Source organism: Salvia hispanica, chromosome 5, assembly GCF_029641045.1.
Source record: "Salvia hispanica isolate PSC_SH4W2 chromosome 5, Shi_PSC_v1, whole genome shotgun sequence".
Classification (NCBI taxonomy): domain Eukaryota; kingdom Viridiplantae; phylum Streptophyta; class Magnoliopsida; order Lamiales; family Lamiaceae; genus Salvia; species Salvia hispanica.
In genome coordinates, this window is record NC_142696.1 from 7,813,759 (window position 1) to 7,825,728 (window position 11,970).

At 44.6% G+C, this 11,970-nt stretch overlaps 1 non-coding gene across 1 annotated transcript; it reads left to right on the forward strand.

Annotated features, from left to right (window-relative positions):
* The first annotated feature begins 3,223 nt into the window (after positions 1 to 3,223).
* On the forward strand, positions 3,224 to 3,330 carry LOC148924297 (small nucleolar RNA R71). Its single transcript, XR_016131889.1, has one exon. It is a non-coding gene; the product is annotated as a small nucleolar RNA R71 (small nucleolar RNA).
* The last annotated feature ends 8,640 nt before the right edge of the window (positions 3,331 to 11,970 follow it).

Below are 11,970 nucleotides of genomic sequence, written 5' to 3' on the forward strand. Positions count from 1 at the left end.
GAGAGGTCAGATCCTGCGAAAATTTTTGCAAAGCACAACTTCCAAAAATCCTCCATGATCCCCAAAGTTTGGAGAGGGAAATCGTGGGGATATCTAGAAGGTGCCGTTTCTCGGGCCGACACTTTCTTCCACATAGCCTTTTGCTCTTCCGTGGCAAGGCTAATGCCATAGTTCTTCGCATTCTCCGGTTTCCCTTTTGATCCCATTATCCTACAAAAGAAATTACACTCTTAAAAGAGCATCAACAAGTGGGAGATCAAAAGTTCCCCCAAACTTGCATTCAACCAAGTAAAAATGAAGAGATAAGATCTTATATGCAAGCTTGGGTACAATAGCATCCTAATTTTTAGCATAATAACATGTTAAGCAAAATCAACAAAATTAGGACACAACAAAACATCCCCCAACGTGAATTCATCCCCCATGCAGAGACGTATCAACCAAATATCCATAAAAACCAACAATCTCTACAAAATCACAAATATTGCAATTCATGGAAGTAATAATAGCCTCACAATGCTATGAACATGATTGCAGCTTTTAAACACTATAAACCAAGAGAGAATCATCATTCACAACTTAATAATCACCAATCAAGCAAATTTTAAACCATAGAATTCAAAAATTCATACACATAATCATCCCTCATCATGAATTAAGAGATTCTACCGAACAATTCACCCAAAATAAAGCACAATCCATGGAAGAAGTAAAGAAAAACCCAGAAATTGAGTTAGGATTCATACCTTTTTGTGGAGAGAATTTGTAGAAGAAGAGCTCTAGACTTTGAGAGAATTGAGAGAATGATAGTGTGGGTGTGTGAATTTGGTGATTTATATAGGTGGGGGTTGTGTGCAAGGAAGGAATTTGAGAAGGAATGTGAAAAGGAATGGAAAACATACCTTTTATGGTTGCAATCCCGTCTCTGGACTGCGTGTGGCGACCGCCGCGTCTCTCGTGGCGGGCCGCCACACGGGCCTTCGTAAACAGCAATCCTGGCGGGCCGCCGCGGCCCGTGCAGCGGTTACTCTGGCCCGCCCTAAGCCCGATCCTTCCTGCACATGTTAACACACGTGTGGCGACCGCCGTGCTTTAAGTGCGGCGACCGCCACCAAAAAAAAATTTTTATTTTTATTTTTATTATTATTATTATTTTTTTTAACAGACATAAAAAAAAACGAGAAAATAAAATTAAAAAAAAAAAAAAAAGAAAGAAAATTGGGTTGCCTCCCAATAAGCGCTTTTGTTAAAGTCGTTAGCTCGACTTGAAGTGGCCCACTAGTTGGGCGGATCAATAACTCGAGTGTTGAAAATTGGCATAGGGAGCAATTTGGTCCCTAGCTTCTTCCACCACTTGTACTTCCCCTCTTTCGTTTTGATGACGTATATCTCGGGGTCCTCTTTGGGTGTTTTCTTTCTCTTGTGTTTCTTCTTCTGTGGAGCAGATGTAGAAGAATTAGCATCACCCTTTTTAGAAGAGTGTCTTACCTCTTTGATAATGTAAATAGTGGAGGTTGAAGGATCCTCCGCTTCAAAGGGATCTTTGGCCTTGGTCAAGTCGGTAGCCATGATTGCTCTGCACTGTTGTTCCATTTTTGCCCATTTTGCCTCCTCAAACTTTAGCATTTCGCTCTCGATCTTATAGGTGGATTGACCATGATTATCACTGATTGTGATCTCGCCACGACCTACATCAATCAAAGCTTTGCAAGTGGCAAGAAAATCTCTCCCTAAGATTAGAGGGACGTTCTTGTCTACTTTCATGTCGAGCACAATAAAGTCGGCAGGAAAAATAAAATCATCGACTTTAACTAAGACATCCTCAATCATACCTACTGTCTTGATGGACGAGTTATCGGCCAGTCTGAGTGTTACATCTGAAGATTTGAGTGGCCCGATGTTGAGCTTTTCGTAGTACTTCAGTGGCATGAGATTGATGGACGATCCTAAGTCGCACAGTGCCTTCCCTTCTCCAATTTGGCACCTAATGATGAACTGGCCCGGATCTCTTTGCTTCACTGCCCGTTCCTTTTGGATGATCTCGCTGCAATGATGCGGTAGCTTAAGGTCGGCTTTAGTCAGCTTTTTTTTCCTCATTACTGTCTCCCTTAGTAGCTTCGCATACTTTGGTATCTCCTGCAACGATTCAACAAGTGGAATGTTAGTATGGACTTTGCAAAACATGTTAAGGAATTGCTTGAACTGCTCTTCAAGCTTGAACTTCCTCTTTGGCTGAAAAGGGAGTACAATCCCGTTGTGCCGCACAAGCTCCTGCTTAGTGGACGATTCTGCCGTCTCAGTGGCGGGCCGCCGCGGGGTGTGCGGCGGTCCGCCGGCGACTGGGCAGTCCTGCCTGGTTGGTGTCTCTGCCGTCTCAGTGGCGGGCCGCTGCGGGGTCTGCGGCGGTCCGCCGGCGACTGGGCAGTCCCCAGATTTCTGCTTTGCCACCCACTTCTTATTAATATCATCCACTCTTGCTGCTGCCCTTGCTCTATCCTCATCTAACTTCTTCTGAATTTGCTCCATTTGAGTGGTAATATTGGTTACAGCTGCCGAGATTGTGTTCATTCCTTGCTCGAGGTTGTTTATCCTTGCTTCGACCACTCCGATCTTGGTGTCATTAATCTTCCTATCTTGCGTAATTACCTCCAAAATCTTCGTGATTCCTTGTTCATACTTGTCTTCCTTCTTCATCGGCTCAACCACTCCTCCTTTGCTAACATTAAATCCTGCAGGGGGTTGCAAGTAATTATTGTTAGAATAAGAAAGATTTGGGTGCGGACGGTTCCCATTATAATTATTGAAATTGCCGCCCCCCTGATTAGGGCGATAATTGTTATTGTAGTTTCTGGGACCGCCTCCTTGCATGTAGTTTATTTCTTCCACAGTTGATATGGCAGTTTCGGGTGCATTGACTGCCACTATGGAAGTTGCCGGAATTGGATCTTCCTTCCTCGAGATGTCCATTTGATCAATCCTGACTCTCAGTTCTGCTAACTCCTTAGCAAAAGAACTTTCCTCGGCCTCTTCTATGGCTGCTACTCTTCTCGTGGCATGCCTTTCCTTAGACCACCCCCGACTGTTGGTGGCGAACTCCTCGATCACCGCCATGGCATCCTCTCCTATCTTTCTTAGAAATCCTCCATTTGCCCCTGAATCAAGCATAGCACATATCTTCTCGTTAAATCCATTATAGAGGATTCCTACCTGATGGTCTATGGAAAAACCATGGTTTGGGCACTTTCGAAGAAGAGCTTTGAAACGAGCAAATGCCTCATAGAGGGGCTCGTCATGGCCTTGTGTGAACTGAAAGATCTCACTTTTGAGCTTCAAAATAGTGTCTGGCGGGTAGTATTTGTCGAGGAAGGTAGCTACGATGTCCTTCCATGTGGAGACCTTTTCTGGTGGCATACACTCAAACCACTCTTTAGCAGAATCAATCAATGAGAATGGAAAAAGTCTTACCCGTATGGCATCGTCGTCGACACCATTTAATTTCAGAGTGTTTGCGATTTCCATGAATTTGGAGAGATGGCGGTTAGCATCTTCAGTCGCCCTACCTGCAAAAGGAGTTTGCTCGACCCTTTGGATAAGGGGCATGCGTAACTCAAAATTGTTAGCATCAATACGAGGGCCGTTAGGAAAAGTGATCATATTCCCATGATTGAACATGTTCATCACAGGTAATGTTTCTTTGTTCTTCTTTTCCATGGCTTCTCGGGCTGCTCTCTCCGCATCTCTCTCATCCATCAGCAACTTCACCATCTCCTGCAGCTTCTCAATATCTGTTCGGTCACCCATTTTTCCTGATCCTTTTTCACTTCTTATGGTTCTACGAGTTCTTTCAAGCTCTAAATCAAGCGGCTCTAAGATGTACTTCCCAGAACGCGTTCGCATACAAAACCTGCAAGACTCGAAAACAAAAACAAATTAAACTAAAAAAAAAAAAAAATTAAAACAGAAAGCAATAAAAATCCAAAGTAGTAAAATTATCCGTTTGAAGATATCACTCCAAAGTGAATTGTCTTCCCCGGCAACGGCGCCAAAAACTTGATGGCGCCTTTTATTTGCACTATAAATACCTGCAAGTATACAGAGTAGGTATAGTATAGCAAAAGGTTAGTACCGGGTATCGAACACGGGGAAGATGTACACAAAGTGTCTATCTTCTACTAGAACTCAATTACTATCTGGAGAAACAAGAATTATTGGAAACTTTTGAAAACAGTAAATATTAAAAACAGTAAACAACTAAAAACAAGCAAATCACGGAGAGAAAAGTATAGAGATAAGGGGAATTCCAGGGATGTGCTTTCGCTTTTATGGTTGTACAAATTCCAAACTACAATACCCTAGCACAGTTAATACTTTGAAAGGACGAGTCACCTAGCTTATGCTCATGCGATACAAACGTTGATTACTAACATTAGGGTTGTCAATCCTAACACGTAACTCCAAAAAGCTCCTAAGACCCTTGAAAAGTCCTCACTCTCAATTAACAGTGCCGTTTTAAAGGAAGCTAACTGTAGTGTCTACTAAGTGGATCTAACTCGCTAGAACTCTGTCACAGTTATGAAGCAAGTTGTATTGAATCATACATAATTGTGTCACTCAATTATGAAGCATCATGATTAACTTAGGGAAGAAACAAAGTAAAAACAAAACGGATATTAAATAGAAAACGGAATTGTATAACCAAAGTTGCTACTAACACATCCCTAGAATCCTATGAGTTTAGTTACACATGACTGAATAAACTAAAAACATAGATTGAAGGGAAAACAATCTGAACATAAAACTAAAGCAAATAAAACCCGTAGGTTGAATCCTTGTCGTTCTTGATGTTCTTGAAATCCTTCTTCAACTCCTTGCACAATTGAAGTACTCTAGCTTTTGATCTCTATGAATGTGTTCTTGTTGTGTGAAAAAAAAAACTTCTTTTTGATGAAGCTTGAGGTCCTATTTATAGGGGAAGATTATTCCTCATCATAGAAGGAAAAGATCTTCAAAATTTGGTAAATCTTGGAGCAAATCTAGGGCTGGTCGGATTCGCCGCCTTTCTCCGGCGGGCCGCTGCACCTTGGCCGGCGGTCGCCGCGTTGGAGTCCAGAGACTTTGACCCTTCGGTGGCGGACCGCCACATGTCCTCCGGCTGTCGCCGGGCGAGACTCTTCTCCTAGCGTAAATTTCCGAGGCGGGCCGCCACATAGCTCTGACCGCCGGGCGCCGGCGGTCGCCGTACAACTTCGCGGCGGTCGCTGGTTGCCGTCTGACTCCAGATTTCCAGACTATACGTTTTTACTCCCCTTTTCGGCTCAAATATGCACATTTCTCACAAAACACGTCAAAATACCAAAATGTATAGAATATGCAAATAATGGACGTGTAGAGTGATTTTGATAACAAAAACGGACCAAATAATAGCCTTAAAACAATGCAAAATCCGGGCGTATCACATGTGCAAGTCTATGAAGGAAGGCTCGTCTGTGAGGGACCATGTCCTCGAGATGATGAGCCACCTCAATCAAATTGAGGTTTTGGGAGGCGTCATAGATGCCGAGTCCCAAGTTACTATTATCCTTCAGAGTTTGCCTCCTAGCTTCCAGCAGTTCAAGCTCAACTTTGAGATGAACAAAAGGAATTACACCTTGGCAGAGTTGTTGACTGAACTTCAGTCGGCAGAGGATCTCATGAACCAAGCTAAGGCTGACATGGTTAGTTCGTCACATCGTTCCTCTGGCCCTAGGCCTGGCACAGGAAAGAAGAAAGTGACGAACCAGGTCGCACCTAAGGAAGCTAAGGGAAAGAAAAAGAGGAGGTCGGGAAAGAAGCAAACCGGAAAGTGTTTCAAGTGTGGAGAGAAGGGGCATTGGAAGCCAGATTGCCCTAAAAGGAGCAAGGCTACTGATAAGTCGTATTCTAAGCCTTGGTTACTGGTCAGTATGTCGTGAAATGCATGTATTATCTGCAAAACAGTTGCTTAAGTGTGCAGGATTAAAGGATCCAAGTCAGTAGGAGACGATTCAGGTGACGCAAGTGAAAAGGGCGCCAGAAGGGTGCGATACTGACCAGGATGCATGCCAGAGAAAAGGCTCGAGATGGAGAAGGAGGATAGCTGGGATGATCATTGACAAGGGCAAAAAGGTCAAAACACGGGAGAAGTCTACCCTAAAAGCAAGGGCAAGCCTCCCTATAAAAGAAGCCACTTGGAGAGAGAGAAGGAGTTCGACGATCAAACTTAGAGTTGGTTCCTTAGAGTTCGGACAGTCATACTTAGTAGAATTCTCTCTAGAAGATCAGTTCCTTCAGCATTATCCTACCGCTCGTTCCTCGCCACAGCCATGGTCACTTGACGTCGAAGAGTTTGCCAGAGAAGTCATCAGTCCGCCGTTCCAACCAGTTATCGTAGCAGTGTAGTAGTATCATTGCCCGGAGTGGCACAAACAATCTTAATCGCTTTCTTAGTTTAAAGTTTACCTGTTTTCATCGTTAGTTATTTGCAAACAGTCATCGCTGTTGCTCTTTTGAAGTACTTGTTATTTTCCAACTTTCACGATATGAAGTTTCTATTTTGCATGTCACTTTGATTCGAGTTTGCTTCATTCTGCCTAGGGAAGTTAGATTTAGTTATTGCCTTCAATTTCTAAGTGTTTTCTTATCGGGAGTTGTTGATTCGAAGTTGTAGCTATGTTTAGTCAAGTTTTCGTGCATGAGTTTCTTTTCTGCGCCGTGATTACCATCTTGCATGTCAGTCAGTAGAAGTAAAAGTTGCAGTTTTACCGTTTAATTTAAGTTTAAGCATTTTAATCGATGGATCTTGAGTTTGAATTTATGAATCTGAAGTTTTAGTTATGGTGTCTGTGTTCATATGATTTTTGTCAATACTTGGTGAGGAAGAAAACGTCAAAATCAACTTTATTGGACCACTTTTACTTTTAAGTTACTTTTGCTTTTGTTCCCTACTTTTCAGATGTACTATCCAGACCTGTCAGAAGGCCCCCAGCCATCGGATATACCTTGTTGTCTAAATTTCCCCTTTTAGTAACTGTCTACTTTTCATATGCCTCTGAGACACCTTGTCCCCTATTTTCACGAACACTCCCACATGTCTGTTATTTTCACGCCTACTAGTCAGTAGAGTACCACCTTATTTCCTGTCTAGGTAAAATCTCAACCCAAGCGTGGTAGCTAACCAAAACACCCAGGAAAGTCACCGCAGTTATCAAAACGTGTCCATCCTCGTGGGAATCGACCCTTGCCTCCATTATACTAACCAGTAGAAGTGGGTTGAGGAAACTTGTTTGAAGCCAGGTCCCGGTTATCGTACCAACGACTCAGCTAGGTCGGGAATCTCTTCCTGATCAGTTGGATACACTCCAAATTACATACGAAAACCATCCCAACACTCGAAGGAGTGGGGAAAACCACCTGGACCGTCAAAATGGCGCCGTTGCCGGGGATGGATGGTGTTCATACCTGTTATTGTGTGTGATCTTTTTGGTGTACATACTGTTTATAATTTTTCTTTTCTTTTTGTTTTCAGTTTATGAGAAGTGGCTCCGGCTCCTGGCCAGTGGAGACCAAGGATACTTCCCCGAGGAACAATACTCGTTACCACTCGTTCTGGCCTGTCTACAGCACTGTCCGACCTAGGCACGAGTAGCGACGAAGAAAAGGAGGAGCTAGAGTACCAACTTCCGGAGCTTCCACCCCAACCAGTAAGAACACTAGTGAGAATGGCTGACCAGGGTGAGGACGATCCCGAGCTCGCAACACTTACCGCGCACGCCGACGGAGATCCTCCACAAGCCATAGTGGTTACCCCAGGCCAAACCGCCTGTGATGTGAAATCCCACGTTATCGCAATCTTACCGACGTACTGTGGGAAGAGCTACGAGGGACCATACGAATTCTTAAATGAGTTCTGCAAAATCTGTAAGGCACAGAGGCGGCCAGCAGGAGCGAGGCCTACCTTTTGTCCTGAAGGGAGAAGCCAACACTTGGTTCATGCGCCTGCCAGCCGACTCTATCAATACATGGGCTGATTTCAAGTCAGTTTTCCTAGCCGAGTTTTTCCCGTCTTCGAAGACAAGTGCATTGAAGAGGAAAATATCGTGCATAAGGCAAGAATATGATGAAACCCCGATCGAGTATTGGGAGAAGTACATGAGCCTTCTGGAGTCATGCCCCAACCATCGCATGAAGGAGATAGAAGTGCACCACACCTTCTATGAAGAGATGAACAAGGAAACCAAGGATCTGGCGAATTCATCATCTGGAGGCGATTTCACCCAGTTGAGAGTAAGTGAAGCCAAGAAGGTGTTACGCAAGCTGTTGAATGCAAAGAAGACGTACGACAACGCGAGAGATGGGTACAGCAAAGAAAGGGTAGCGAGTGCTTCGGCTACTGACCAGGAGGAACGGATGGATTTGAAGATGGAGGAATTAAAGAAGGAGTTGCTGACTGCGATCAAGCAGAACACTCCACCACCTTCTCCAACTGGAGGCCAAGAAGCCCCAGCACTACTATATGATCAGCCGGACAACTCGCTGGATGTGGAGCAAGCAAATGCCGCAGGATACTACAATTCCAACGGCAATTGGATTCTGGGGAAGCAAAGAGATGCACCATGGAGGGACCACCAAAATTTCCAATGGGGAGATGGAAATCAGAATCAGAACCAAAATCCTCCAAATCAACCCAACCCCCAACTGAACCAATATCCCAACCGTGGCCCAACAAACCCTGACTACCAATCTAACTGGGTAGGAAGAAACCAGCATCCTCAGAACCAAAACTCTCAAAACCAGAACCCGAACCCTACCTATATGCCACCGCATCAGCGAAACAACCAACCCCAAAACCATAACCAAAACCAGAACCAATTTAACCCAGGGCCACAACATAACACCCACCACCAAAACCAAAGTCAGTACCAGCACAACCACGACCAGTATAACCCTCTTGCCCAGTATAACCAGTACCCACCGAACCAAAATCAACAAAATTTCTCAGGCTACCAGTCAAACCCACCACCTCAGTATAATCAGCACCAGAGCTCAAACCAATTCCATCAGCCAAACAGGTCGAGGAGGTCTATGGAGGACATGATGGGGGAGATGCTTGCCTCGCAGAAAAGCATTAAAAATGACTTCTAGTCCAGTAATGAAACAATGCAAGGAATGCAAAGTGCCCAGAAGGAGCATAGGGCAAACATGGATATGATGAACAGGCAGTTGGCCCAGCTCGCTAACTCGGTGGGCGAAATGAAAGGGAACTCAGGGAAACTCCCATCTACAGTCCATGTACCTGAAAAGGCAAATGTGAGCAAAATTACACTGCGGTCCGGACAGCCTATAATGGGCCTCAGCTCAAGAACTCTGTTGGGGAGTCTAGTAGAGAAGAGGTGTTGAGCGACATCATCCCAGCGGAAGAGCTCAAGAGGCCTCTGCCTCAGATGGAGGATCCGTTTTTTCTAAACGAGGAGCCTACCGTGGAAGGAAAGGAGGGAGAAACACAACCTGGGAATGAGCAACCGGGAGGAGTAATGCCCACATCGGAACCTCAAGCCCAGGAGAAGCCAAAGGGAATTCCACAAGGACTGACTGGAGAGGCTAAGGGAGAAAAACCGTTTCCATATCGGTTTGTGACGAAGAGGAAGAAAGAAAACCCGGTGGATTTCATGTCGATCTTTGGGAAGCTGGATGTCACCATACCATTCCTCCAAGCCGTGAGACTGCCCCCTCTGGGGAAGTTTATAAAGGAGTTCATAGCCGGGAAGGCCCAGGAGGATGGAAAGATCATGGTGGAGGGAATATCGTCAGCCATTGTACAGGAGAAGCTACCACCCAAGAGAGCCGATCCAGGTATGTTTACCCTACCCATAACAATTGGAGATGTGAAAATCGAGCATGCAAAGTGTGATCTAGGAGCATCTATCAATGATATGCCGTTATCCATTTATAATCGGTTAAAAGGGGTAAAATTGTCGAATACTAGGGTGTTGATCCAACTGGCTGATAGGTCATGTATCAATGTTGAGGGTGTGTTAGAAAATGTATTGGTCAGGATACAGAACTTTACTTATCCCGCTGATTTTTATGTCATTAAAATGAGTGAACCAGAAGCTAGGGAGTCTAGCGGGATATTGTTAGGAAGACCATTTTTAAGAACGGCTAAAACAATTGTGGATATGGCCGAGGGGACAATATGCATTGACTTTAATGGTGAGAAATTTGTCTTTGACATCAATGAACCCATGAAAAAAACAATAGATTCTGAAAATCTATGTTATGTTGATGTAATTGACCCCCTAGTCCAAGAATTTCTTGAGACCGAAGGGACAATATGCATTGACTTTAATGGTGAGAAATTTGTCTTTGACATCAACGAAGCCATGAAGAGACCAATAGATTCTGAAAATCTATGTTATGTTGATGTAATTGACCCCCTAGTCCAAGAATTTCTTGAGACCGAATTATTGCAGGATGTGTATGCCCAGGCTGATGTGGAAGCAGCCGCATGGTGTGATCTGATCAGTAGCCAAGGGTTGACTGACGAAGAGATCGAGGAAGCAATTATGGAATTATGTCAGAAGTCAGAACTAGCAGGATCCGTAGGGGCCGTGGTACCGGCCAGTAGGGAGGAAAAATCAGATGCTGAACAGGAACAAGAGGAGGATTCAGAGAAGAACCCTTTACCTACAGACACACTACCCCCGCAAGTGGAGTTGAAAAAATTGCCAGCAAACCTTAAGTATGCCTACCTAGGGGAGGAAGACTCATTCCCCGTAATCATCAACAGCGGGTTGACTGAACAACAAGAGGCAAAACTACTGACCGTGCTGAGCAAAAACAAGAAGGCTATTGGATGGAGCCTTACGGACCTGGTAGGTATAAGCCCGGACGTCTGCATGCACCACATTAGGCTAGAGGATGGAGCCAAGGTGCATAGGGACTCTCAAAGAATGGTGAACCCAAACATGCGAGAAGAGATACTGAAGGAAATCTTGAAGTTGCTCTCACTGGGCATTATATACTCGGTGCCAGATAGTGAATGGGTTAGCCCAATCCATATGGTTCCCAAGAAGTCAGGGATCCAGGTGATTAAGAATGAGAGGAATGAACTAGTGCCCACCAGACTAGTTACTGGTTGGCGAATGTGTATAGATTACCGAAAGCTGAACGCTGCAACCAGGAAGGACCACTTCCCCCTTCCATTCATAGATCAAATACTGGAGCGACTGGCTGGGAGGAAGTACTTCTGCTTTTTGGATGGGTACAGTGGATACTTTCAAATCTATGTGAACCCAGAGGACCAGGATAAGACCACATTCAGTTTGCCCATTTGGAACCTATGCGTATAGGCGTATGCCATTTGGCCTATGCAACGCCCCCGGTACTTTCTAACGGTGCATGATGAGCATATTCTCGGACTTGATTGAAGATTGTATAGAGATCTTTATGGATGATTTCACTGTCTATGGAGATTCTTTCGACTCGTGCTTGCAACATTTGGATGTAGTGCTAGAAAGGTGCCAAGCAAAGAGTCTGGTCTTGAACTTTGAGAAATGCCACTTTATGGTTACAGAAGGAATTGTCCTAGGACACGTGGTGTCGGAAAAAGGGATCCAGGTGGATCAAGCTAAGGTGGATGTCATATCCAAACTACCCTTCCCTACTGATCAGAAAGGAATAAGAGGTTTCCTTGGCCATGCGGGATTTTATCGAAGATTTATCAAGGATTTCGCCAAGATTGCCCAACCACTCACCAGGCTTCTCCAGAACGAGGTGGAATTCATCTTCGATGAGCATTGCAAGGCTGCTTTTAACCTCCTTAAGGAAAAATTGATTTCTGCACCAATCATTCAGGCTCCTGACTGGGATCACCCCTTCGAGGTGATGTGCGATGCTAGTGACTATGCAGTGGGGGCCGTGATATTCTATGCATCAAAAACCCTGAATCAAGCC